This window comes from Rattus norvegicus, chromosome 7 (genome assembly GCF_021556685.1).
Source record: "Rattus norvegicus strain SHRSP/BbbUtx chromosome 7, alternate assembly SHRSP_T2T, whole genome shotgun sequence".
Taxonomy (NCBI): Eukaryota; Metazoa; Chordata; class Mammalia; order Rodentia; family Muridae; genus Rattus; species Rattus norvegicus.
The window spans coordinates 33,336,931-33,362,076 of NC_141540.1; the positions used below are offsets into that span (position 1 = coordinate 33,336,931).

General features: G+C 43.2%; 1 protein-coding gene across 8 annotated transcripts in view; it reads right to left on the reverse strand.

Annotated features, from left to right (window-relative positions):
• The window catches only part of Ano4 (anoctamin 4), a 409,328-nt gene that overhangs the window by 308,619 nt on the left and 75,563 nt on the right, over positions 1-25,146 (reverse strand). For 2 of the 8 annotated variants that reach the window (NM_001106778.2, NM_001395725.1), the window contains exon 1: positions 13,721-15,198. The exons of 3 other annotated variants lie outside the window; for them this stretch is intronic. The gene's annotated coding sequence lies outside the window, so the exon portion shown is untranslated. Of the gene's footprint in view, positions 1-13,720; positions 15,199-25,146 lie in introns of those variants that run through there. 3 more of the 8 variants (XM_087556301.1, XM_087556299.1, XM_087556300.1) reach the window with 2 other exon arrangements.

The window sequence follows — 25,146 nt, forward strand, 5'->3', positions numbered from 1 at the left end:
CCTCCCACCTTCCAAGAGCTTCAAGCCAAAATCATGGCCCCTGTGTCTTATGCTTGGTTCATTCTCGCAGCTCTGGAACTGCTCTTCGTTCCTTTTCCTCCCAACATGTTCTTTACCTTTGGTCTATTTTTACCGCGTCATTATGCATGGCTACAAGTTATTATGCGTGTAGACAGTGATATCCATAGAAACACACACACACATACATTGTAGTTTTACCCTATTGTTCGTGATTTCTTTATACCCATAAGGGAAACAGAACTTCCTCTTAAAATATCAGCTCTGTTTAAAGCTAGAGTCACAAATACGCTATAGTCTATCACATAAACCAAGCTGCGAAGAACACAAGGTATAATCATTTAGAGTGCCCGAAAGTATTTCTGAGGTGGAAAGAGAAGCATTTAACCCACAGAACAGCAAGAAAACAGAAATAAGAGAAACCAAAACTCATGGTTCGGATTCATTCAACGATCAATGTTTTGAACTCCTATTTTGTGCCAGACGTTGGATTCTAGATAGAGAATTGAGATGAAAATAAGAATGGTTCCTGTTTCAAGAAGTCTACAGTCTGCAGAGGAGGGGCCAGGAGAGGAAAGCACGTCAGACTTCATGTGGAAAGACAGATGGGAAAACATGTCTGTAGACTGTCCCAGACACTGTAGGAAATGTCGATGGTACAAAGTAAGTACAAATTAAAACTGAACAAAAAAAGAGGGTTCTCTCAGGTCTATACCCCAGACCACAGTTATGTGTATGCAAATGCTTATGTGCATATATGTATGTGTGTGATATATATGTATGCATGCACATACATATATACCTATTCTAACCACACTATGAAATAAGTATAAGCAGTTTAAATGCAGCTCTTAAAGGTTGATTATTATTTATGTGCGCACATGCATCTGTGTATGCGGACACGTCTGTATAAGTGTTAGGTGCACATGTGTGCAGGCACTGCAGAGACCAGAGGAGTGTTTTGCTTCTCTTCTGTGGTTGTTGTTAGAGGCACCCATGAGCCCTATGATGTGAGTGCTGGAAACCGAAACCACTGAATCAGGTACTCTTCACCGTGAACCAGTTCTCCACCCTTATGAAATAAGTCTATAGGAAACTGCTCAAAACAAGACGGCAGTTAGTGTCAACTATGAGGAAATAGAAGGCTGGGTTAATTGGAGCAGTCCATCTCATCCATCACCTGTTATAGTAACGAAAAAGTTAACTTTGAGACTCAGGATGAGGGCCCCAGATTCAGTTAAGAAGAATGAGCTTGGGCTGGAGAGATGGCTCAGTGGTTAAGAGCACTGACTGCTCTTCCAGAGGTGCTGAGTTCAATTCCCAGCAATCACATGGTGACTCATGACCATCTGTAATGGGATCTGATGCCTTCTTCTGGGGTGTCTGAAGACAGCTACAGTGTACTTATATATATATATGATAAATAAATAAATCCTTAAAAAAATGAGCTCACCCAATGAGAGAGGAGCACCCATGGTTTACTGCACAGCTAACTGGAGGATAATGATATGTATCAAACTAGAACCCTGGTCTCAGACAGGACCAAGAGAACAGTCTCTGATTAGCTTCTGCTTGGATCCCTACTTTTCTTGTATTGTAGAAATATACCCAGTCCCTCGTGTCTGGGGAAGTCTATGGACAAGGTATGACCACCAGCTGAAATTTCACAGCTGAAGTTTATATCCATACAAGCCACCAAGATCCTCCTAAGGTCAGGATCTGACCAGAGGGATACCATAAAACATTTTTTCGCTCTTTCTTCCTCCCCTTTCTCTCCCCACTCCCCTGTCCCCTTCCCTCCTCGTTCTCATGGCTGGCCTCTACTCTCCTCTTCAACTCTTCTCTCTCTCTCTCTCTCTCTCTCTCTCTCTCTCTCCCCCTCCCTCCCTCCCTCCCTCCCCCCTCTCTCTCCTCCTTCTCCCTTGTCTCATTCTCTCATTAAAGCCTCTCCACATGGGAAAAAAACATTTTCTGAAATGTTTTTTCAGTTCCCGAGTCACCTCTCTGGAAACTTTATAACTTTGTATTAAGAGAGAACAGTGCCCTTTCTCTTGTTTCTAGGTAAAAGCAGTCAAATAGAGAGCCAAGCAATCCACAACTTTTCATATTTTTTAAGTTCCCTTTTCCTACACTCAGATTTTAAGACCAAAGCCTGCAGGTCCTTTTCTGGGCCTCACAGTTGTGCCTCTCTCCTATCAGTGTTGCAGAGCTCGTAACTTCTCAGATTATTGGGCCCTTGATTGCTATATGATGAAAATTCTCAGGGTCTTAAACTGCTTAAAGTCACATTCAAGTGTAGCCTATTTGTGCACGGGGTTGCTCAACAAGGTAGACACCAATTACAGACATCTGATAGTCTGTTTAACACGGGCGTCTACAGTAAAGCAGTTACACTCATTCTGTGTGACAACTGCAGCCAAGCCAATGTAGCTCTCAAGTGCATAGGTGAATCAGCTAACCTAGTGTGGTGTGTGCACCATACTAGGCATGTGGAACGCTAACGCACTTCTGCTGCATGCCCTACATGTCCCTTGGGTTCCCAATCCCCCGTTCATTATCAAGCAGCAATTCTCTAATCTCAACTCGTGCACTTTAATCCCTAGGCAAATTTGCCTATGTCCTTCCAGCTTTAGGTTCAACACTGGCTCAGATAAGACATTTTAAACATTGTATAAGATTTACATTGATACCAATCTCCCTCAACATTTCATGACTAATATATCCATGCGCTGTCTACAATGTGGTAAATTTTCTCTAAAACATATTTATGCTATGAGCACTATAAACAGTATCAAAGATAAATCACAAAATAGGGAGAAGCAATTTGTGGAAATCAAACATGTACTCTTTAATACATTTAAAAAAACCTGCTAAACCCCTCCAGGTTCAGGGAACCCTATAGAAGACAGAGAGGAAGAAGACCACCAATAAAACAAGGTCTTCTAAACACAGAAGGTCAGGTGCACATACGAACTCACAGACACTGTGGCAGCATGCGCTAAGCATTCATAGGTCTAAGCCAAATGAGGTCCCAGAGCTGAGAGGAGACGTGGACACATTCCCCTAACTCTAACTCAGAAGCTATCTCCAACTGATAATGGTTCACCAAGGACAAGTTACTTTTCTCCAACAGAGTTTCACCAGAGTTAAACCACTCTTAAGGGCAGGCCCCATGCCCAGGAGTAGAGAGATGGCCAACACAAAACAAACTCAGGGCCATCTTTGGAGGGTCTTTCCCATAATATTTTTACCAAGACATTTTTTCCTCTCTCTTTCCTTCATTCCTTCCTGCTTTCTTTTCCTTTCTCTCTGTTTCTTTCTTTTCCTTTCTCTCTGTTTCTTTCTTTCTTTTCCCTACAAATTCTTTGTGTATAAATTATGGCTTCCATTTTTGTATTTGTATGGGATTCCTGTGTGACCCATGTGTGTGTCTCCACAGAGAAAATCTCTTATGTACTGTGTGGATGTGTCACTTCTTAATAAAAAAAGTCTTTGAGCAATAAGAAAAAGGCAGGAAGTCATAGGTGGGGGTTCCGGTACAAAGGATAAGATTTGGGAAGTTAGAGAGAACACAGGAATTCACCCCAGGGAAATCAAAGGAGGACAGACTCATGGAGCCTAAGCAGAGGTAACCAGGCATGTGACTCACATAGAATAGGATCAATGGATTATTAAGTTATGAGCTACATGGGGAACAGAGTCAAAGCTTATGGCCTAGGTATTTGTAAAGAATAGTAAGGTCTCAGAGTCATTATCTCAGGAAACGTAGAAGCCAGGTAGAAAAACATATGGTTACAAATCTCTGTATCTACTTATGTTTCTTGTGCTTTCCCTTTGGCTCTTCTCTCTGTGTTGTCTTGTTCCCAACTGCTTTTTTTTGTTTGTTTGTTTTTGTGTTTTATTTTGTTTTTTGTTGTTGTCATTGTTGTTGGTGGTGGTGGTTTGTTTGTTTGTCTTTTGAGACAGGGTCTCTCCATGTAGATCTGGCTTTCCTAGAAGTCACTCGGTAGATCAGGCTGGACTTGAGCTCACAGAGATCTGCCTCCTTGGCACTAGGATTAAAAGTGCATTTCACCATGCCCAGCTTATCTTATTCTCTTATCATTCTTCAGATCCCTGCTTTTTCCTAAAGAGAGGCCAAAATGTTCTAAACACAGACATGAAGGAGGTGTGAAGGATCTCAGAAGGGTCGGGAGAAGAAAAAAATCAATCGGAATATACTGTATGAAAAAAAATCTATTTTTCAATAAAAGAAAGAGAGCTCTCCAAAGAGCTTCAGCATTTCACCATTAACTACAAACATGAAGAATGATCATAGTCACAAGAACACTCCATTAAGCAGGAATACACAGGCACCTATGAAGAGAACTGCATGTACCTAACACTAGAGAGACACATAATGGGAACAAACCAGCAGTTGCTGGAATAACCGTAATGGTGTATCAGGGACATGAAGTCAATTGTGTAGGGAATGGCTTGATTATATATCAAGGTGGGAAGAGCCATCTTTACTATGGGCAGGACTATTACCAGGGCATGGGACCCTGGACTGTATCAAATAGGGGGAAATGCTGGAGCAAAGCATGAATTTGTCACGCTCTGACTCTTGACTGCGAGAGCAATATAACCAGGTCCCTCTCACTTCTGACACAGACTTCCCCCGCCATGGTGATGGACTGTAACCTGGAACTTTGAGCCCAAGTCATCCCTCTCTCCCTTAAACTGGGTTAATCGGTTTAATTACAATAGCAGGAAAAGAAACCACAACAGTCGCTAGCTGCAGGCACTGTGCTAAGAGCTATCATCTCATTTATCACTGCTGAAAACTAGGAAGCCCACATTCCCGGTTATGCTCGTTCTTCTAATTGATGACAATAGTGCCTGAAGAAACCGAGTCACTGCCCAAGATCCAAAGGTGAGTGACAAAGCCAGGGTAGGAGCAGATTAGAGCCTCGGCTCTCCAGGACTAGGTGATAATTTCTTTTAAATCTTAATTCTTTAGAAACAAGGGACACGCTGTGGACTGAAAGCCTTCTTGAAGTAGAGTAAATGTGAGTGCTGAATTAAAGATCACACAGAAGATAGAGTGAGGGCTTCATACATCCAGATGTATAAAGCATCATTTCCATTAATCAACTCGCCCAGATGTTCTAGTCAGCAGAACCTCTTGCTGTAAATGTTGCTCACTGGTATACCAGATGTCTCACCCCCTGTATTATGACCCTTCCTGCCCTTGCTCCCTTCCCTTGGCATCCCCACACATCTCACCACCTCTATTACGATCCTTTCTGCCCTTGCTCCCTTCCCAGAGGTAGAAATTCCTTGCTAAGTTCCCCGGGGGTTCATTTTCTAGTTCCCTCCCATCCCTTTCTCTGAGCGGTCTGTGCCACACCAAAGCTCATCTGCCCTTGCAAGGACTGTAGCTCTTATGACCACAGCTCCCCAGTTGTCCCAGGATAACCCAGCAAACTGATCTTCTCAGACTCAAGTAAAGGGAAAGCCCACTTCTATCCTCATCTAAATTTGGCTTTATGTGAGCCTTGAAGTCCACGGTACTTTTTATTTCAACCATTTTAAGAAGGAAACGGCTTTATTATTATAATCTTTATACAGAGTAGTCTAATTTTTCAATGGGGGCATGGAGGACCCCCACAAGACTCTGAAAGATTAGTCCTAAGGCAAATGTGAATAAATGAAAGCAACAAACTAAGAACAAGGCAAACCCAACATACAATTTATGTGTGAGGTGTTTTGCAAGAGACTCATGAGTTGAAAGCTCACTCCCCGCTTAGGAGATCCAGTCTTTGGAAGACAATTGAGCTTCTTCAATAAGCAAACCCACTGCTGAGCTGATACTAGATGTTCTACCTGGTTTGGTGTTTCCTCAGAGCAGGCACAAGAGTGGGAGTGTGTCTCTGAGGAGTCCGTCTTGCCGTGAACACCTCCTTTCTGTTTCGTTGCTTCTCAGCTTTCATGAGGTCAGCTGTTGTCCTCCCACGCACCCTTTCCATCACGTTGTATGCTTGCACAGATGTGGAGTGGGAAACCTCTAAAACTGTGAGTCAAACAGAACCACATCTCCCTCAACTTACTCCCCTGGGTATGTTTGCCACAGCCATGAGAATCCAGTTAAGACAATACACAAAGAAAAATAAACATGCTAAGGAAAACCAAGTATGAAAGCCATGGCAAACGCATCCATTTTCTTTCCATCCGTTGTACTAACCCCTCTCTGATCAACTTCATTTTTGCTAAAGAACTTTTCTGTTCCTTCCTACAGCTCCCTTCAAGTGCTCGATCCTGAAGACAAATATTGACTGTTGCTTCTTCTGCCCGGAATACAGTTGAAGACCATGGTGGACTGAAAGAACGGAGGGTTTAAGGAAATGGACCGCTCGGTTTCATCTTATTCTACAAGAAAAATGCGTTTGCTCTCACGGTCTAGCCAATGTACTTACACATATTGCTCCAGACTCTTTAATGAGTTTAGATTAATTTCCAAGGAAGAGCATCATCTGACCAGGTACAATTCCAAAGTGTTAAGACTCACCAACTTATCATCCCCTAAAAATGTACTCACTGGGTGCTTTTGGGAAAGGGAGGAAAAGAGCATGACAGAAATCATTCTCAAGGGATGAACTAAATCCATTACAAATACAATTTTCGAAGCCACGTTTTTTTACCTACTTAAAAACTAGCTTATGCGTGCATACCCCACTGGTTCACAAAGTAATCATATCCCTTGTAACAGCAGAAAGTTAATTGCCAAAGGAAAAGAAACATAACTGTGTTATTAGCAATAAAATGCCAATGGACCCATGAGGTTTCTCATATGCTAGATGGTTTGCTAATTAACACCCCAATGATCTCAATCCAAAATTCTCTCTAGGTCTTAAATGATTGATTTAGGTTAGATTTTTCTGGCTTAATTCCTTGCCATGATTTTTGTCTTGTGGTATTGGAGCTTGAGCCCAAGAGCATCATACACCCTCTGATACTAAACTATATCTATAGAGCTCTTCTTGCATTTTCTTTGAAACAGGGTCTCACTGAGTTGCCCAGGCTGGCCTTGAATTCACTCTGTATCCCAGGCAGGTCTTAAACGTGTGATCCTTCTGCCTAAGGCTCTTGTCTGGATGAAGTTACATACCTGGATTACCAAGCCTGACTCTTTGTGAAGATTTTGACTGTCCTGGTCTACCCAAGGACAAAGGTGAAACGTATATCTCTTAGGAGCCATGGCCATCTCTGATGAATGAAGGCTATGGCTGTAAGTCAACCTAAGGAGATATTTCAAATACATCCATAATTAACTCTTTGCAAATGTCAATTATGCCCCAACTTTCAAAAGTAATAAAAGTTTAGATCTACCAGTACTACTCCCATTGCCCTCACTCTAAGACTAACCCTTCTCACTCTTTTCAAAACCCTTGATTATTGAAACACTCCCTCAGATGTGTAAGGCTTTGTTCTACCCACTCCTTGTCTGGAATCCCCTCTTCTGCCATATCTGCAAATCATGGCCTACTTGTATTTATGACAGTCTACTCCCAAGCTAGATGATTTATACACTAGTCTGATCCTTACCCATTTATAATCTTTTCAAGGACAGGGCCTATATGTTTTGTTTCTTTGTTTCATTCCTTAGCACCTAAAGCAATGGTTTTGCCTGTGGAGATCATTCAAATATACCCTTATCATTTACATTAGTTAAATTTATATGGAAGAAAAGGCATTTTGAGGGGCTTTCCATAGAACTTCTAGTAGACTATATCTGTCTCTTACAGCTCCCTCTCTGTCTCTTTATCCTTTTTACTGTGAGCCATACAGGTGCCCTGTTCTCATAAATTAACTTCTCTACCTAGCCCGGATGCTGCCATGGGTTTTACATGGTTATTCCCTATCCTTTCTTCAGAGGACTTGACATTTGTCCTACGACAGTTACTAAGCCAAGACTTTGGATACAGAAATAAAAGCACAGTCCCCACACTCAAGGAAAAAATGGAAAGGGGGGAGCAGAGGGAGATTTTGTTACAACATATAAGGTCCTAAGAGATCTTCTTTTTTTTTTTTTTTTTTCCGGAGCTGGGGACCGAACCCAGGGCCTTGCGCTTCCTAGGCAAGCACTCTACCACTGAGCTAAATCCCCAACCCCCTAAGAGATCTTCTTGCTGATGCTTACAAAAGGAAGACAGAGCCAGCTAGTACAGTTCTGGCCAATAGGATTTAATAAGAATGGCATCTAAAGGATTTCTGGGAGACAATTCCCAAATGTGCCTTCAAAGTTTACTGTGAAAAGAGGGAGACATTCTAGGCAGAAGGCATAGCATGTCATGAGTGCATGAGTCATGAGGGCCAGTCAGAACAGTTAATATTTCTTTTTTTTTTTTTTTTTGGTTCTTTTTTTCGGAGCTGGGGACCGAACCCAGGGCCTTGCGCTTCCTAGGTAAGCGCTCTACCACTGAGCTAAATCCCCAGCCCCCAGTACCACAAATTGTTTGGGAACGTCCCATGTCTGCTTCAGAACAAGACAAGCAAGGAAGCAGACACTGAGCTCTGTGGTGAGTGCGGTTTACAAAAGCAAGGGGTCTTAATGCCACACATGCTGTCCCACCCAGGCTGTCAACTTAGGATCCTAGGGAACAGGTGAAGTTTCCCAAAGAATGAAATTCTCATTTCACCCCATGGCAACAGCATAAACCAATTTCACTAATTAATCTCCTTCAGTTGGTCAGGTAACAAAATCACAAGCTGCAGGCACTTTGGAAAACAGCAAGACGCATGTTGCAATAACAGCAAAGATTTCTCTCTCTGAAAAGGAATTCTCAGTGATTGAACCAAAGGTACAAACTGACCAAACAACTGGATCCACTCAGAAATGGGATGTGACAGAAAGGAGAAGACAGACTAGGAATCCAAAGGGGATCGTCCTGTGAGGCTGCTTCTGTAATGAGCCTAATACTGCACACTGGATGGACATAGCATATGCACAGCAAATATTGAGCAAATTCATAAATGCATGAAAGAATCAATCCGTAAACAGGCATGATCACTTAAATAATTTAAGAGCAGAAGAAAAACCTAATCGTAGTATTTGTAAAATTCTTGAAATGTCCATAAAGAAGGCAAAATCTTGATAATAATAAAGAAAGCATTAACCATACAAGCATGAACAAATTACCATAAACATTTGCTTGAGGTGACTCACACTGACTGGTACAGATACGTAATCTGCACTGAGTGAGGCCGGACATAATGGTCACCAATGAGTTAGCTGACACAAAGCAGTTTTGTGAGCAATGAATGACAGAGTTAAATGTCAGCTGTGTATTGTGGAAGAGGTCCCACACCAGAAATAGAGCAGGGTTCCCAGTAAATGAATAAATGTGCTTTGCGCTAATTTTACATTGCCCGGATGTGGATCTCTAACCTCAGGAAATGACTTTATTTCCTTAACTTGTAAAAGACAATAAGGTCGGCTGCTCTTCAAAGTGCCTCAGGGTAAGCACGTGATCACACCTGAGCCCTGGTCATGACAGGACATTATTTTCATGCTGATCTGAGGCATTCTGATGGCCATATCAGTGTGAGTTCTGAGAACTGTATAGGGTCAACAGAATGTGTAGCCTATCTCCTTCAGGAAGACCAAACATGAGTCAAGAATGTCCATCTAATTAGTAATAGATCAATGGAAATCACGGCATCTCACATTTTTTCATGGCTAGCTAGCCTCTTCAGAAATGACCTGGACCAAACCTAAGGTAAAAGATACAGAATTTGACTCACATAGACAGTGGCAAGGTCTAGAGTAGACGGGTCCTGAAGGCAGGCCCCTATAATCAGATCTTCTCTGACCTCCAATCTTCTCTATTTGCTCTCTCTCCACCACTTATGAGAATACCTCACCGGGAGTCAACAAGAACAATGTAAGTGAGAAAGGCTACCAACTGACACAAGCCAAAAGATCATTCAGAAGTTATCTGATGAAGGATTCAAAAACCCGTCATGATATGTTTGAAAAATTCCTCGGTTTGTCAGCCTTAACTAACAACAGTCTGACTGGAGAATCAAATGCTAAAGATAGGGAAGAATTTCCCCCCTTTCATCTTGCATTATTTGGGGGCTGTGAGTTGGTTCTTCCCTAACGTTCTGCCATCTCCTGCTACCACCCAAGACGTAAAACTTGCAACATAAACATTTATGACAGTCTGGATGGATTATTATTCTACTGAGAACATGTTTTTTCCTCCCCGAGAAGGCTGATCTACTGACTGAAGTCCTAAATTCAGTAGGCTAACACAGATCTGAAACACAGTCCCTGACGCAGCTCGTGAAGCATTTCTCCTATTTTATACAATCCATCTGTGCTGCCAACAGAATAGTGAGTTCCTTTCTGAGGAGATCACCATGGCTGGTGGGAGAAATGGCTCTGATTCTTGCCTGAGAAACAGTCTTCCCTCTAGGAAGCTGATGTGGGAGTTGCACATTACTCCTTTTACTCTGTAAAATAGGCTCATGGGAAGATGGCAAAGAAGGCTATACTGGTTTAATTATACTGAAAAGGGCAAAGGAAAAATCCATCCATCTTCCCACTGTGGTTCGTTCTATTTCCAAAGGCAGGCTGGATCTCACAATCGAATGAGTTTTGTATCACTCACCAACTCTCTCACTTAAAAATGAAAGCCATTCACACAGTAAACATGTCAAAAATTGAGGGCAGTCCAACCTAGGCAGAGCTGGAGTGCCATTAATTGACATGAAAAAAAGATGCTATGTATTCCCCCTTGGTAATCAACTATGGAAAATAGATTCGATGACAAGAATACCCGCACAGTCCCGAGGGGATATGTATATTAATGCATAGAGTCTCATCTCTTGGTTACATTATAGCGTGAACAACTGCAGTTATCTAAAGAGAAGCTGTGACTTCACTAGTTGTCCTACAGTTTTCATTGTCACCGAGTCTGTCGATGTACGCATATGTGTGTTCAAACATGGAGAGCAGAAGCAGGAAAGACAAGAGTACAGGAAGCGAAAGACTAAAAACGGAGACTCTGGATTCACAATGTAAGGGGCATGCTTCAAATCAAAATGCTACCCAAAGAAATAGTGGGAGAAAGGTTTGCTTGGAGGCTGTAATTAAGAAGCATGAACAGATGAGTAACTGCAGCTCTCCCGGGCTAGGGATTTGAGACCCTTTTGAAATAACTTCAGTGTGCTGTAGTTCCTCCGCAGCAAAATAACATTCAAATGAAATGTGACTTCATCACACTGAGGATACAGGTTCCACTCAGCACAGATCTTTATCAGTTCCTGGGGTACTCTGTGGAGACACTGCAAAGAATTAACAGCCTGCCGTGAGACAAAGGGACCCTGATTCAACACAATCCCCAGAGGCATTACCCGGAAGTGAGGTGCTGAAAGTGGGGAGATCCTTCACACACACACACACACACACACACACAGCTTGCTAGAGAATATCTCAGGGATTTTTCCTACAATCCTCTAAGCATGCTGCAACAACTATTAAAATTATGTGACCACAATATCAAAAGTAAACATTACATGTGTATGTATACTTGTATATGTGTTTATATAGGTATATATATATATATATATATATATATATATATATATATATATATATATGATCGTTCTGGCCAAAGCTAAAGTTGCTGCTAATTACAATGAAATATTTTGCAAATGCATTGAAAACTGCCTGAGTATGAGAAGTGCAGAGGCTATTTCCAAGATATCTAAGCTGATTCTAGCTCTATTCCCAATGAGTACCAAGTTGCCAGCCCCAAACCCTCAATAAATTCCTTTCAGGTAGAGTGGGAATGACTCAAAGTAAAGAGCTGGAAACAGAAGTCTGCCAGGCACATCCTAATATTGCCGTGAACCACCATTGCATGCAGGAAGAGAACAGACACCAGGGTTATAACCTTACCACTTCTGAAGTCTTTCAAACATTGTTTAAGGATTTGGACTGCAGTCTACAAGGACAACTCTCTCTCTCTCTCTCTCTCTCTCTCTCTCTCTCTCTCTCTCTCGTTTATTATTAACCCCTTTGCTCATTCTAGTCTAGAATGGATTTGGAGGGATCAGACAAACATCTAAATAGTCAAGCTATTTAAGTAGATGCTTTCAAGCCTTTTTCGATGCAAGAAATAATTGAAACAAAATATAATAATCACCAAAATACAAAATGCAAACAAAACACCAAAATGTATCTACTTTGGACCCAGAAAGCAGAGTAAAGGCATATGTCATCAGGACTAGTTTGAGAAAAATCCACAGACAGTAGAAATAAAAGTAATGCAACAGAACAAGACAGCCCCCGAAGTTCACACTCCAAACTCCCAAGGAGCAAGGGGACCAATCAGAAACGTCACCCCATTGCTTATCACAGAACAACCCAGGGATTGAAAGCTAAATTTTACCTGAGGGCACCTCTCCCTAGAGTTTAAACTTCCATATATAAGAATATAACCAACATTCAGCTCAAAATTTATTTTAAAAAAAATGAAGGAGAATGACGACTTTGAAACTTATTGTTTGCACTGTTGCTTTGACCAACATAATTTTGTGCTACGGATGGAAGGAAGGAAAAAAGAAAGGAAAGAAGGAAGAGGGAAGGAAGGGAGGGAGGGAGGGAGGGAGGAAGGAAGGAAGGAAGGAAGGAAGGAAGGAAGGAAGGACTCCTTTGAAGAACGACTCTCCTCCCGCAGTGCACAAGTTCAGCAAGGTGAGACTCCAGAAACACTCTGGGTTTCCTTTGGTCTCCCTGAGGCACCCAGTAACTGACTTTTTAAGTTGCCGTGTTCTTTACAGCCAACCTGGGAGGAAATGAGAGCACCAGTGAGCCTGCCGCGCAGTAATCAAGCTGCCAGGCACATGTTCCTTTTCGGAAAGGTGCTTATTTTCTCTTGGAAAAGTCTAAACATTCCAATAGCTTCAGAGCTTTTATCTCTCAGCAGGAAGACGAAACTATGTTGTCAGCTCCAGAATAACGTTCTTCCTCCCGTCACTCCCCACCACCCTCCGAAGAAGCTTCCACAGCCCCGTTTGCAGAACTGGGTGCCCTGAGACTCAGAAGCGATGAGGTCATGCAATCTACTTGTCTTCCCGGCGCAGGATTCCTCTCGCGGCTAATGTTCATGCCCAAGTTGTAAACCCCACCAGACACGGGGCCATTCTGGACCCAGCAGCAGATGTTTAAAGCACAGCTGCCCGTACAGACTCTGACATAACTCACACGTGTGTGCTCCTGTTCACCGGGGAAGATGGAAGTCTTTGCTTTGTGGCAGGTCACCCCTGGTCCCTCTAGGTTCTGAGGGAGTACCCCGTAGGATGCTGAGGAATCCTCTCTTGCCGGAATCTATCAGCCAGCCTGCACAGATACCCTGCACACTGCTGCAGTTTGCTCTGGAGAACACATTTGCCTAGCTTCTGCTTCAAGGACAAAGAGCTTATGTTTCCGTCATAGCTGGAGGGCTCGGGTTTATGAAGAAATAAATAAATCAAAGGCACACTGTGCAGACAAACGACCCCAGGCATTTTAGTTCGCCGGGTCCCTCCAGAAAAAAAAAGGACCACCAGACCAGAAGAAATGCAGAAGGAAGGTCACTAAGGCAAGCCGGGAAGAGAGGAAGCAATCGGTTCACTGCAGCAGAACAGCTCATTCAATGCAAGCACTTACCATAAAAATAGAAAGAGTCAACAGAAGAAGAGATCCTTCCTCCGGTGTCTGTGGTAGAAGGAAATTCACAGCGAACCTTGGCAAAGTGATGGGAGGCAACAAGCCCTCCACACACAAGTCCTTTCAGCCTCCCCTCCAGCCCGCATGCAGTTGTCTGTGCTGTAAAACCCCGAGAAGTCTGGAACAGGACTCTCCCCGGAGAGCAAGGGAGCCGAGCCGGAGTGAAAGCAGCCAGCCGGGGACCAATTTCACCACAATCTCAGAGCATCGCTCCTAGGACTGGTCCTCCCCGCCGGTGCAGGGGCGGCATGGGGTGGGGGGCGGGGGCAGCAGGCTAGGCTTCGGAAAGCGAGGTTTGGGTTAGGGAAGGAGCCTCTTTGGAGTGGAAGGAACTGCCGGTAAGCACATCAGTATTCCATATCAGTTATTGCCAGCAACCAATCAGCCTAACCAGGGGGCTGTTGTCAGTGTGACAAGAGAGTGCAGATGACAGGCGGACCAGGGAGCTGCAGGACAGCTCCCTGCCAGCAACAGAAGTTTGGCAGGATTGGCAGCTTGCTTACTCCCGGTCTCTTAATATTTGTTTGCTGTTTGTTAATTCCCAAAGCCCCATAGTTCCATGGGCCACTCAGCAAGTTCCCAAGGCAGTTTTCCACCCTCTCTCTGCAGGAAGCCAGAGGGAATGTGAGTGGTGGCTAGTGACTCCTCTCACATCAGACAGCTCTGACAGGACCCTCCACAAGGTCACCACCAGTTCGAAAATGGCACTGTGGACCTGTGCCTGTCTATGACAGAAGTGCAGGTTGAGATTGTCAGGAATAGGGCTTTTCACATCATGGGAGAAATTTAGACAGAAAAGAGTTAAAGGTCTCTTCGGGAATTTGACCCTCCCTCTTTCTTCATTGAGTTTCTGGGTGGTGTTTTATAGAGATGTTGTTCAATGTGAGTTCCTAAGGACGGTTTGTGTTTCTCTTTGACGACTCTTAAATCACCCACGATTTAAGACAGGACATGCTTACTCTTGGTGAACAGAGATTAATAATCTATAATCACTAAAGTGACATACCACAGTTTACGCCAACAGAAAGGAACCCAGGCCTCCATGGTTAATGAAAAATAATTCTACACTTTTAGTATTTCTCTTTTTCTAAAACCATTCGGTGGCATTCATATTAAACCGTGTTTGCCTGTGATGATTAAATTGGACCAGAAAGTGGTTTCTGAGGCTAAACACTAAGAGAGGTCATAGTGAGACTTCCAGATTTTTTTTAACTTTGGAAGAATGTTTAAGGTTACTTTCTTAGTAGAAGAACCAATTCCTTTCTCCCGTCAGGAGTAAGAGGATACTGACCCTTGGTGTCTTTATGTGATGCTGAGTTTCTAATTATAGTTCTCTTTTCTCTTAGAGGTTGAAAATTCCATGGACGTTCTGTGATGCCTTCCAGCCATGGGCAAACTGCAGGCTGACATAGACTACCGCTTAAGGAGAGGGACTCTGCCGGGGAGGGGGGGTTGGGAGGGGAGGCAGCATTTGAGATGTTAATTAATTAATTCATTTTTTATGTAAGGCGGGGGGGGGCTACACTCCAAACAGTTAGCCAGGCTTCAGAGAGAATCACAGCAGGAGTCCATAAAATGTTCCACACCAAAGACAAGTCTAATAAAATTAAGTTTTTCTCTTAATTAATTAATTTGTTCACTTTACATCCCAATATCAGCCCCTCCTCCTCCCAGTCCACTAGCCCCTCATAGCTCCTCCTTCCAAGATGAAGTTTCTTAAACGAGGAGGCAGAGGACGCTTACCAGAGTAGTGGTGTGCACATTACAGAAGTGAACTCTGATACACTCAGCTTCTGCTTTCTACCTCAGCTCAGCCCAACTCAAACTGGCAAATATAGAAAGACCAGGGACTCTGTGTAAAGGGCACAGAGAGGCTCCCTGCCTTCAGGTAACGTCCGGCCCCACCAGCAAACCTAAATCGCCTCTGGGGACACGGTTATCTTGGCCTAGGCAGAAACCACACTTTCAAATTGTGTTTCGGGTGAGTCAAGCTATGAGGCTGACCTTTAGGCTCTATTGCTGTCATAGGGCATCTTCTACAGCCAAAGCTATCTGCAAAGCGTCAGTGCACAAACAAACTATTATATTTAATTACTTTGTGTACCTGTGGTACATACATCCCGAGTGTAAGTGTATGGAGGACAGCTCGTGACAGGCAGTTCTTTCCTTCCACCTCGCCGGTCTCAGGGATTGAACTCCAGTTGTCAGACTTGGTACCGAGGACCACCTCTCTGGCCCACTTTTTAAACCTAATCTTTGATGTTCTCTGTGACAAAAAACATGGTCAGCGTGCCAAATAACGTGTTTAAAGAGGGTATTATTTAAAGCTCCTGAGTAATTGAGATTAATACTGTTTATGAAACAGATTCAATACCTTGACTCTATCGGAGGATAATGAAGCATGAAAAGGGATAATTCTGCAGAAATACAAATTGCCCGGTAGATTAAGTGTACAATCTATATGGCAATTAGGTCAATGAAAATGGTATTCTAGTCACTCAAATGTAATTAATTTTTAAAGTTTGATCATTTCTCTATTTCTCTATTTCTCTCTCTCTCTCTCTCTCTCAAATGATAATAGAACTTCAGACAGCAACAAACGACATTTAATTTTGTACCACACAAACCCAAAAATCAGTTAAACAGGGGGTATCACACCTTACCTTACTCAAAAGCACCTAACACGTCATAGGTTCAACAAAAAAGTATCTGTTAGATGGCCATTTGATTGGCCAAGAAGAATCTTGCTAAATTTCGAAAAGGGCTCTATTGAATGCCTTCTTTTAAAAGACCTCTAGGTAGGCTGAACTTTATATCTATGAGTTGACTTTTGTACCTATGCCAGCCATTTGTTTAAAAAGAAAAAAAAAAAAAAAAGATCACTTTTTCCAGACCTTGAGGGATTGTGGCCATGAAAAGCTAAGACAAGGTGGTACAACGCTTTGAATCCCAGGAGACAGGGCCAAGCAGGTCTCTGAGTTCAAAGCCAGCCTGGAACAGAGCAGGTTCCAAGTAATGAAGAGCTTAGGTCCAGGTGTGGCGGTTACATCTTTAATACGGGTCATACCTTCTGCTGGAGGCCTACATAAGGACAAGGGAAGAAGGAAGGATTCCTTTTTCTCTGCTTGCTTGCAGTTGTCAGCACATCTGTTGGAACCCACTTCTTCAGGATTCTAGCTTATAGAGAAGAGCAGCTGAAACACCTGGCCTCGTGGGACTGAGCAACCTCTAGATTCTTGGACTTCCCATTGTTACGTTAGCTGGACTGCAGACTATAAGTCATTCCAATAATTTCCCTTAATATATAGAGACATTCCATAAATTCTATGACTCTAGAGAACCCTTGCTAGTGCACTCAGATATGGCCCTGGATGTCTACATTTATTCTCTGATTTTTCTGGGTTTGTTTTCTACTGTTTACCAGGCTAGTTGGTCTGATAGCTCTCAGAGACTCTCCTGTCTCCCTTTATAAGCACTGGAGCTAAATATATTCATGTTAAATATCCAGTTTTACATGGGAATTCAAACTCGGGTCCCATGCCTGAATGGCAAATGCTTTTATCCACTGAGCCCTAGTCCCCTAATTCCACCTTTTAACACCAAGACCTATTGAGAGAGACATGAGAATCGGAGAATCTTAATCATCTTTTCTCGTCTGATGGTTTTGATAGCTGTTATAATTTACATAAGGTAACCTTCTGTCTAAAGCTACTAGCCATTTGCTAATCCGTTTTTTTGTCCTGGGCTTAACACTAGTGGCACTGTCTGCCATGCCTGATATGTGTGCTGCTGAAATGTGAGTATGTGCACACAGGGATGGTGAAAGGAGATTGCCTATGTGGTAGATCCAGAATGTGGCCAATTAGATTGGCCTCAAAAACCTTCTCCTTTTCATGGAAATATACTGAAGTGTACACAAAGCCTTCAGGAATGTTTTCTGACTCAATCTGTGTGGCTACAAAGGGGATCTGTCCCCATACTGTCACCCCAGTGAGGGAAGCAGGACTGAGAAAGCATAAGTAAGGCAGAGAAGCTCATTTAACTTCAGAGATTAGATGTAAACCCTTTTGTGCAACAGAAACAAGTCACGCTCATAATTTAAAGAGAAAACAATGTATATTTACTGATTCATTTTCCTCAATAAATTTGGAACCTACATTTTCATATTAAGCCAAACTAAGTCATCTTCAACCACTAGACAAATTAAAGAACATTCCAGAAAAAGTGTGGTATTCTACTTTAAAGTCCCACTTCTCATATCTAAATTGTCCTTCTTTCTGTGGGATATCTGGAATGCAGAGGGAAGATGTTGGCCTACTAAGGGTCACTGCCTGGCTGAAGGTGATTTCCCAAAGCGCTTAGTAGGCAGGCTTTCAGACAGTCAACACCAATTCTGAACACGTAAGAGGTATTTGAGGCTCCCAACTATAACCAGACTGTCCAAGTCTTGAAAAATGTTTGCTTTCAGCATTCCTCAAGGCAGAAGAATCCCCTGGGATTATCAGAGATCAAACCATACAGAAAAAAAAAATTCATGAAGATCTCACCCTGCTCACTTTTCCTCCTGTTTTGGAAGGCAGCAAAGTAAATCCATGTCTGACCCAAAAAGTGACAGAGAGTTAGGCAGAGTCAACTGAAGCCAATATAAGGAGTGTGTGTGTGTGTGTGTGTGTGTGTGTCTGTGTGTGTGTGTGTGTAAACATAGACATGCATGTCAGAAAAAGGAGCGTGTACATCTCAACTCTTACTGAAGTATCTACATCACAATCAGTCCTTAAGCCCCAACATCAACAACCCATTTAGGGCATCATCCTCTCTGTTAATTGTTAAAATGGCCTGTTCTAAGCTAACCTCCTGTACTGGCTAGTTTCTGTGTGAACTTGACACAAGCTGGAGTTATCACAGAAAAGGAACCTCTGTTGAGGAAATGCCTTCATGAGACCCAGATATAAGGCATTTTCTCAACAAGTGATCAAGGTGGGAGGACCCAGCCCATTGTGGGTGGTGCCGTCCCTGGGCTGGTGGTCTTGGGTTCTATAAGAGCAAGCTGAGCAAGCCAGGGGAAGCAAGCCAGTAAGTAACTTCCCTCCATGGCCTCTGCATCAGCTCCTGCTTGAGTTCCAGTCCTGACTTCCTTTGGTGATGAACAGCAATGTAGAAGTGTAAGCTGAATAAACCCTTTCCTCCCCAACTTGCTTCTTGGTCATGATGCTTGTGCAGGAATAGAAACCCTGACTAAAACACCTCCCTATTGTCATTAGCATTCATTCTCCTGTTGGCCAGACCAGATACAGTAGCTGTTAAACTTGGGATTGAGGCACCCCTGCAATCTGGCCTCAGTTTACACTTCCAGCACCCATTTCCACTGTTACATCCCCCATATTGCATACTTCCCTTACACATCATTATTTACTGTTCCCATGGACACTCCTGCCTCAGTTGTGGTACTTTGCTCTCCCAGAATAGCCATCCTTACTTCTCTCTTTGGAAACACTCCGCTACTCATCCTCAAGGCCCAGTTCACTATCATCCTTTTGGTCAAGGCACCAAATTGCCCAATGTGATTTAATCCCATCTGTTTGTCCATAATGTGTTGTTTAGTCTTGGGTTACAAGTACAGATAACAAATACATTACACTAAATTAGTGCCCTCTAAGCAATTTATCGAGGTCCTTGGATGTTCCAAGTATCTGGTGCATAATCGTGCATGATGAATGAATGGCTACATTTTATGCTTCTTACAGTCAAAAGCACTTGAAGAATGGACAAGCCTTTTTCCTGGAAGTCCGAAGGACGACAGACTCATTAGCAATATATAAATATCCCCTCCTTCAAACAGGAGTTCTGTGGTTTAAGGAGAGAGACTTGGATTAGAACCAGAAGAGCCACGTTCCAGCTCTTACCCTGTGCCTTCCCAACCCTGAAGAGCCTAAATTACCTCCTGCTATAATGTGGCTTCTCTGAGCTACAGGTAAGGAACTGAACACTGAGTTAAGCACTTTAAAGGCTGTAGAAACCCACGACGATGGACAGGTTCACTGTCACCGTCGTCTCGTGCTTGCTGTTGCTACTAATACTCCATCAGAAGTCACAAAACGTGTTCAGACAGTTATCCTATGCAAACCAGCCTAGAAGCCATGACTCAGCACTGAAGTCACTCCAAGCACCTGGCTTTAAGCCTGCTCCTCTATAGTTGGGGTAAACTGGAGAGTCTGAAAGCCTGGGACTCCGATTCAAACTCTGTCACATCTTGCTTAGGTAGATCTGGTCTCTAAGACCCAAGCCCTCTTCTGAGACCAACACTATCAACTAACCTGGGCCCCTGGAAGCTCCCAGAGACTGAGCCATCAACCAAAGAGCATGCAAGGGCTGGTCAGAGGCCCCTGGCACAGATGTAGCAGAGGACTGACTTGTCTGACCTCAGTGGGAGAGGATTCATCTAATCCTGTAGAAACTTGATGCCCCAAGGGAGGGGGGGTGTCTAGGGGTGAGGGAATACCTTCTGAGTGGCAGGGGGAAAGAACTCTAAGTAGGGGGACTAACAGAGAGAATTTTTAAAAATTAGAACACAAATAAACCAGAGATGAGGATGTGGGTCAATAATTCCAGTACTTAGGAAGTGGAGGCAGGAGGATCAGGAGTGCAAGGCCAGCCTTGGCTACACAGTTTGGTTGGAATCAGCCTGGTCTCCATTAAACACTGTCTCAGAAAAATAAATGAGTGTTAAGACACACACACACACACACACACACACACAGAGAGAGAGAGAGAGAGAGAGAGAGAGAGAGAGAGAGAGATACAGAAAGAAATAATAATACATACTTTGGCATATTGCCAAATGGGATGGGATACATTGATAGATATAGATATAAATATCCATATATCACATATGATTATCTATATAGTAACATATCCATACAGCTACTCTATTTATGAAATTGATAAGGATTCCATGATTGGATTGGGAAAGGCTGTCTGTCCTTTCTTCCTAATAATACAGCATCTACAGAAGTGCCAGCCCTCACCTTGTTTCCTGAACTTACCAGGTAAAAGTTTTCTCTGCCTGGAACCACTCTGCCTGAGATCCTGGGGGTGTCTCTTCATCCATACATCTTCACTCATCACCAATCACTTTCCAGCACATTATTCTCTCCATTTTTTCTTGTAACATCTGTCTAACAGATGTATTCACCTGATTATTTGCTGAATCCTTACCCTCTGTGCTTCAATGCACACTCTACCGGAGTGAGGACCATTTGCTTCCTAACCCTTAGTAAGAGAGTCCAAAATAAAATACATACTCAGCACACATCCCCCAAACATTTATATCATGACTAGTGTTTGCCTAAGTGTTCCTTTGCTATTTAGAGCGGTACAAAGTTCAAATTACCTTTGACTATTGAGCAGATCTAAAATATTGTGGGTCACTTCATTTAAAAAAAAAAAAACCCAGAACAGTGCCACAATGCTCAGGTTTACACAGACACATAATAACTTATGACACTTAACAACCAATATTAAAATGCTATCCAGCAATGGTAGCACTTTGCAAACAAGATAGCAATCCCCGGCTCTGAAAGAACAAAAATGGCCAAGCACAGCACTCCTGTCTGCACAGCTGATGTACTAAGCACAAATGAGTGCTTAATTGCTGTGTAATAGACCAGGAGTTTCCCTGGATTTTCCTTTCACGTTTTCCCTCTCTTGTTCTATGCCAAAGTTGCTCTGGGCCCAGCATATCCTGGGAAGTGATGAGTTCAGCTCTTGATTTCTGAAATATTGACAAAAACAAATAGTTTTAGAAGAGCTCAGCAATCCAGGTAGTTCTTCCTCTCCTCCCAGGGAACTCTCTCGAAGGCAAGGTACACAAAGCCCTCTGGAGCCCGAGTCCAGCATTCCTGTTTTCTGATTAGCTCAACCTTAGAGAAGGCCTAATAAATAAATAACCATGGGAATTCTATATATTATATGAAGGCTACTTTCCAGTGGTCATTTCAATTAGAATATTTTCAATTAGCAACAGTATAGTAATTTACCAACCAGGCATATGAACTTACTTTTCATTAACGGACACCGAAAATAGGAAGATTCTTCTTTTTCTTAAGAGGAGAAAGGCTCTCTAGCCATAATATACATCTTTTTCACCCAAATTCACTCTTCCCCTGACTCCTTTTTTTTTTCATTTATAGTCACCCTGATGGACTCTGTTACCGAAAGAAAATGATCTCTGTTCAACTCGGCCCTTCCATGAGTGACTGCTTCAGTCTTGGGGTATTCTTTCTTAACCCGTCATGTCCACATACCCTCTTGAATGTCCCTCTCTTTCTGTCTTCCATACTCACCACACAGCCATTACCCCAGTCTGGCTGCCAGTGCTCCCCAGGTTGAAAATGACAGTTTCCCTGGCTTGATCCCCACTCTGCCCCATCTCCCCTTGGCCCTGCTCCCTGTGAGGTTTGACATTAAGACGCCATCACACCCTCCCTAACAGAGACTCTTCCCTCCTTCTTACCTTATCCACTTACCTTATCCACTCCTGATCGTGACAGAGGACCAGCCAATGAGACCTCTCCTAACTTTCCTCTTACTGTCATTCCTCAGTTGTTCCCTCTCATCATGGGGGTGAGGACATCTAGAGTCCTGGCACAACTCTTTCAATGTCTCCTCATCCCCGGGAACTACTAGTCTCCAGGGCCCAGTACAAGCATTTCTATTCACCATTTAAAAGAGTTCCCAACACTCTTCCTACACTGAAATAGAGGAAATAGAGTGACATTTTAGCACTAATTATATGATAGCATAACCATTGCAAGTAGAGTGAAACATTCCTGTGATCTCAGCCCTCGGGAAGCTGAGGCAGGAGGACTGCTGCCAGTTCCAGGCCAGCCTGGACAACAGAGTGAGATCCTGCCTCAAAAACAAAACAAAACCACCAAAAGGCCTTATTGTTTGCTTCCTACAGGGAAGTCCTAGTCCTGAGTCCTACTCACTTCCACATTCTCAGAGAAATTTTTTCCTCTGGAAGCACTTAAATAAATGGATATTAAGAGCTCTGGCTTCTCTGTGTATCTGGCTCCCTTGCCAGACTGCATATCTTCAGAGAGGCCAAAGAGAATCTTACCTGTCTTTCTGACCTCTCGGCTCATTATGCTACCTAGAACACGCGGATGTAGAACTGGTTTGCATGTGATTGGCCAAAAGAGAAAAATACATTTGGCACCAAGTATTAAAAAGAAAAAAATTCTTTTCAAATAATTTGTTTTTATTGTATGTGCATTGGTATTTTGCCTGCACATATGTCTGTGTGAGGGGTTCAGATCTTGGAGTGACAGATAGTTGTGTACTGCCACGTGGTTGCTAATAATTGAGCCTGGGTCCTCTGGAAGAGCAGCCAGTGCTCTTAACTGCTGAACCATCTCTCCAGCCCCTCTGAACTATTTTATAATTAGCTCATTTTTTAAAAATTAATTCCATAATTTCTTCTCTTTTATAAAACACCAAAGGCATTCATTCAGAAGGATGCTTCCTTAGACGCTCCTAGCCTTTTAGGCTAACCCGACTAATGGAGGCGGTTTGGGGATAATGAAGCACTCCACACACACTGCTTTAAACTGCCTAGATGTGGACTATGGCACAGGGGAATTCTTGGAGAAATCTTACCACTATTGAAGATGGGAGTAAAAGGAGTCCCACCTACTTGAAAAGGGAATTAAACTATAGAGGGATGTTCCCAAGCCACCCAAGAGCATCACAATGTGAGTGTCATTATCAGAAATGGTGTGACTCTAGCAAAGAGGGCAACATTTATGTGGACACTCCACCACAGCCTCAGGTTTATGACATTTCTGCCACTCTTCCCCTTACTTCACGGGAGACGTGCTGCCATGCATCCAAAGAACTGAAATAAAATCCATGTGCCCAGAGCCAGCTGCAAAGGCTATTAGTATTTAAAGAACGGTTTCCCACTAGTCTAGTTAAATCCACTCGTAAAGAAGCCCACCCATGCGATGGCAGGGCCCTGAGGAAAAGGATTGATGGCAGAGAGTTGAAGAATGCCTGCTTACCCTAGCCTTCCAGCATGGCTGACACACAACCAGGAAATTGTGACTAAACTGTAACATTGCTGCCGGTGAGCTGATTCTCCAGGCTTCATTGCCACAGAATGCCCCTTCCTTTCTCCGCAACCAATTTCAGTTCTGTTCTTTGAACCGGGAGGTGAAAGCGGACCCAACATTATAAAGGACCACAACACGCCCAAGTTTCGACACAATTAAACTAGCTCATATCGTGAGACTTTAGAGGATGTCTTTGTACTCATGAGCATGCAGGAACTCTTTGAACTTCCAACATAAACAAATCTGAATTGCAGGTAGGGCTGTGAAGTGCTGCGGCCATTTTCAAGACAGTCCGGCAGCTTCTTTCAGCGCTGAACATGCTCTTCTCATATGGTTGGGAGATCCCATTCTTTGACATTCGCCCTCGAAAACATCTCCACACAAACCTGCCCCTGACTGAGCAGCTTTGTTTATGATTGCCAGAACTCCCAAGTAACTACAAAATGGACGGACGAATAAACTGTGGCACATCAACACAACACAATACTACTCAGCCTAAAACGACGCCTGTCATAGAGCTACGGAAATGTGCTGAGGTCTTACACTTACGTTGCCAAACAAGCCAGCATGAATGGCTGCATACTGTCCAATCCCAGCTACGGAGACAATAAGAACAGCAGTTGCCAAGGACTGGGAAAAGGGCGAAGAGGCAGAGCGTAGAGGATTTTTAGGTCATTGGAACTATTCTGCGTGACACTACAGTGATGGGCACGTCCGTGTCAGTTCATTCACACTCAGACGGTATAGCGCCAGGAGTAAAGACTAGCGGTTACAGGATTACAGCAAGGTGAGTAGTTACAACTCAGGAGCAATCTGATGGGGAGTGTTGGGGGAACTGGGCAGGTACGCAGGAATAAACAACTACTCAGTTTTGCCGAGAACCAAACCTGGCACTTAAATTAAAGGCTTGGGGCTGGAGAGATAGCTTAGAGGTTGAGAGCACCTGTTACACAATTGTAAGAAGCAAAGTGTGGATGCTAGAAACCTACATAGCAAGCCAGGCATCCTGCAAAGACCTTAACTCTACCTCTGAGGGAGCTGGTATCCTCTTGTGATTTTACACACACACACACACACACACACACACACACACACACACACACTTGCACATGGTCATGCACATGCACACATGTGTGCAAACACATACACGCTCCACACACATATGTACACAAACATACACAAACACACATTCACACACACACACTTGCACACGGTCATGCACATGCACACATGTGTGCAAACACATACACG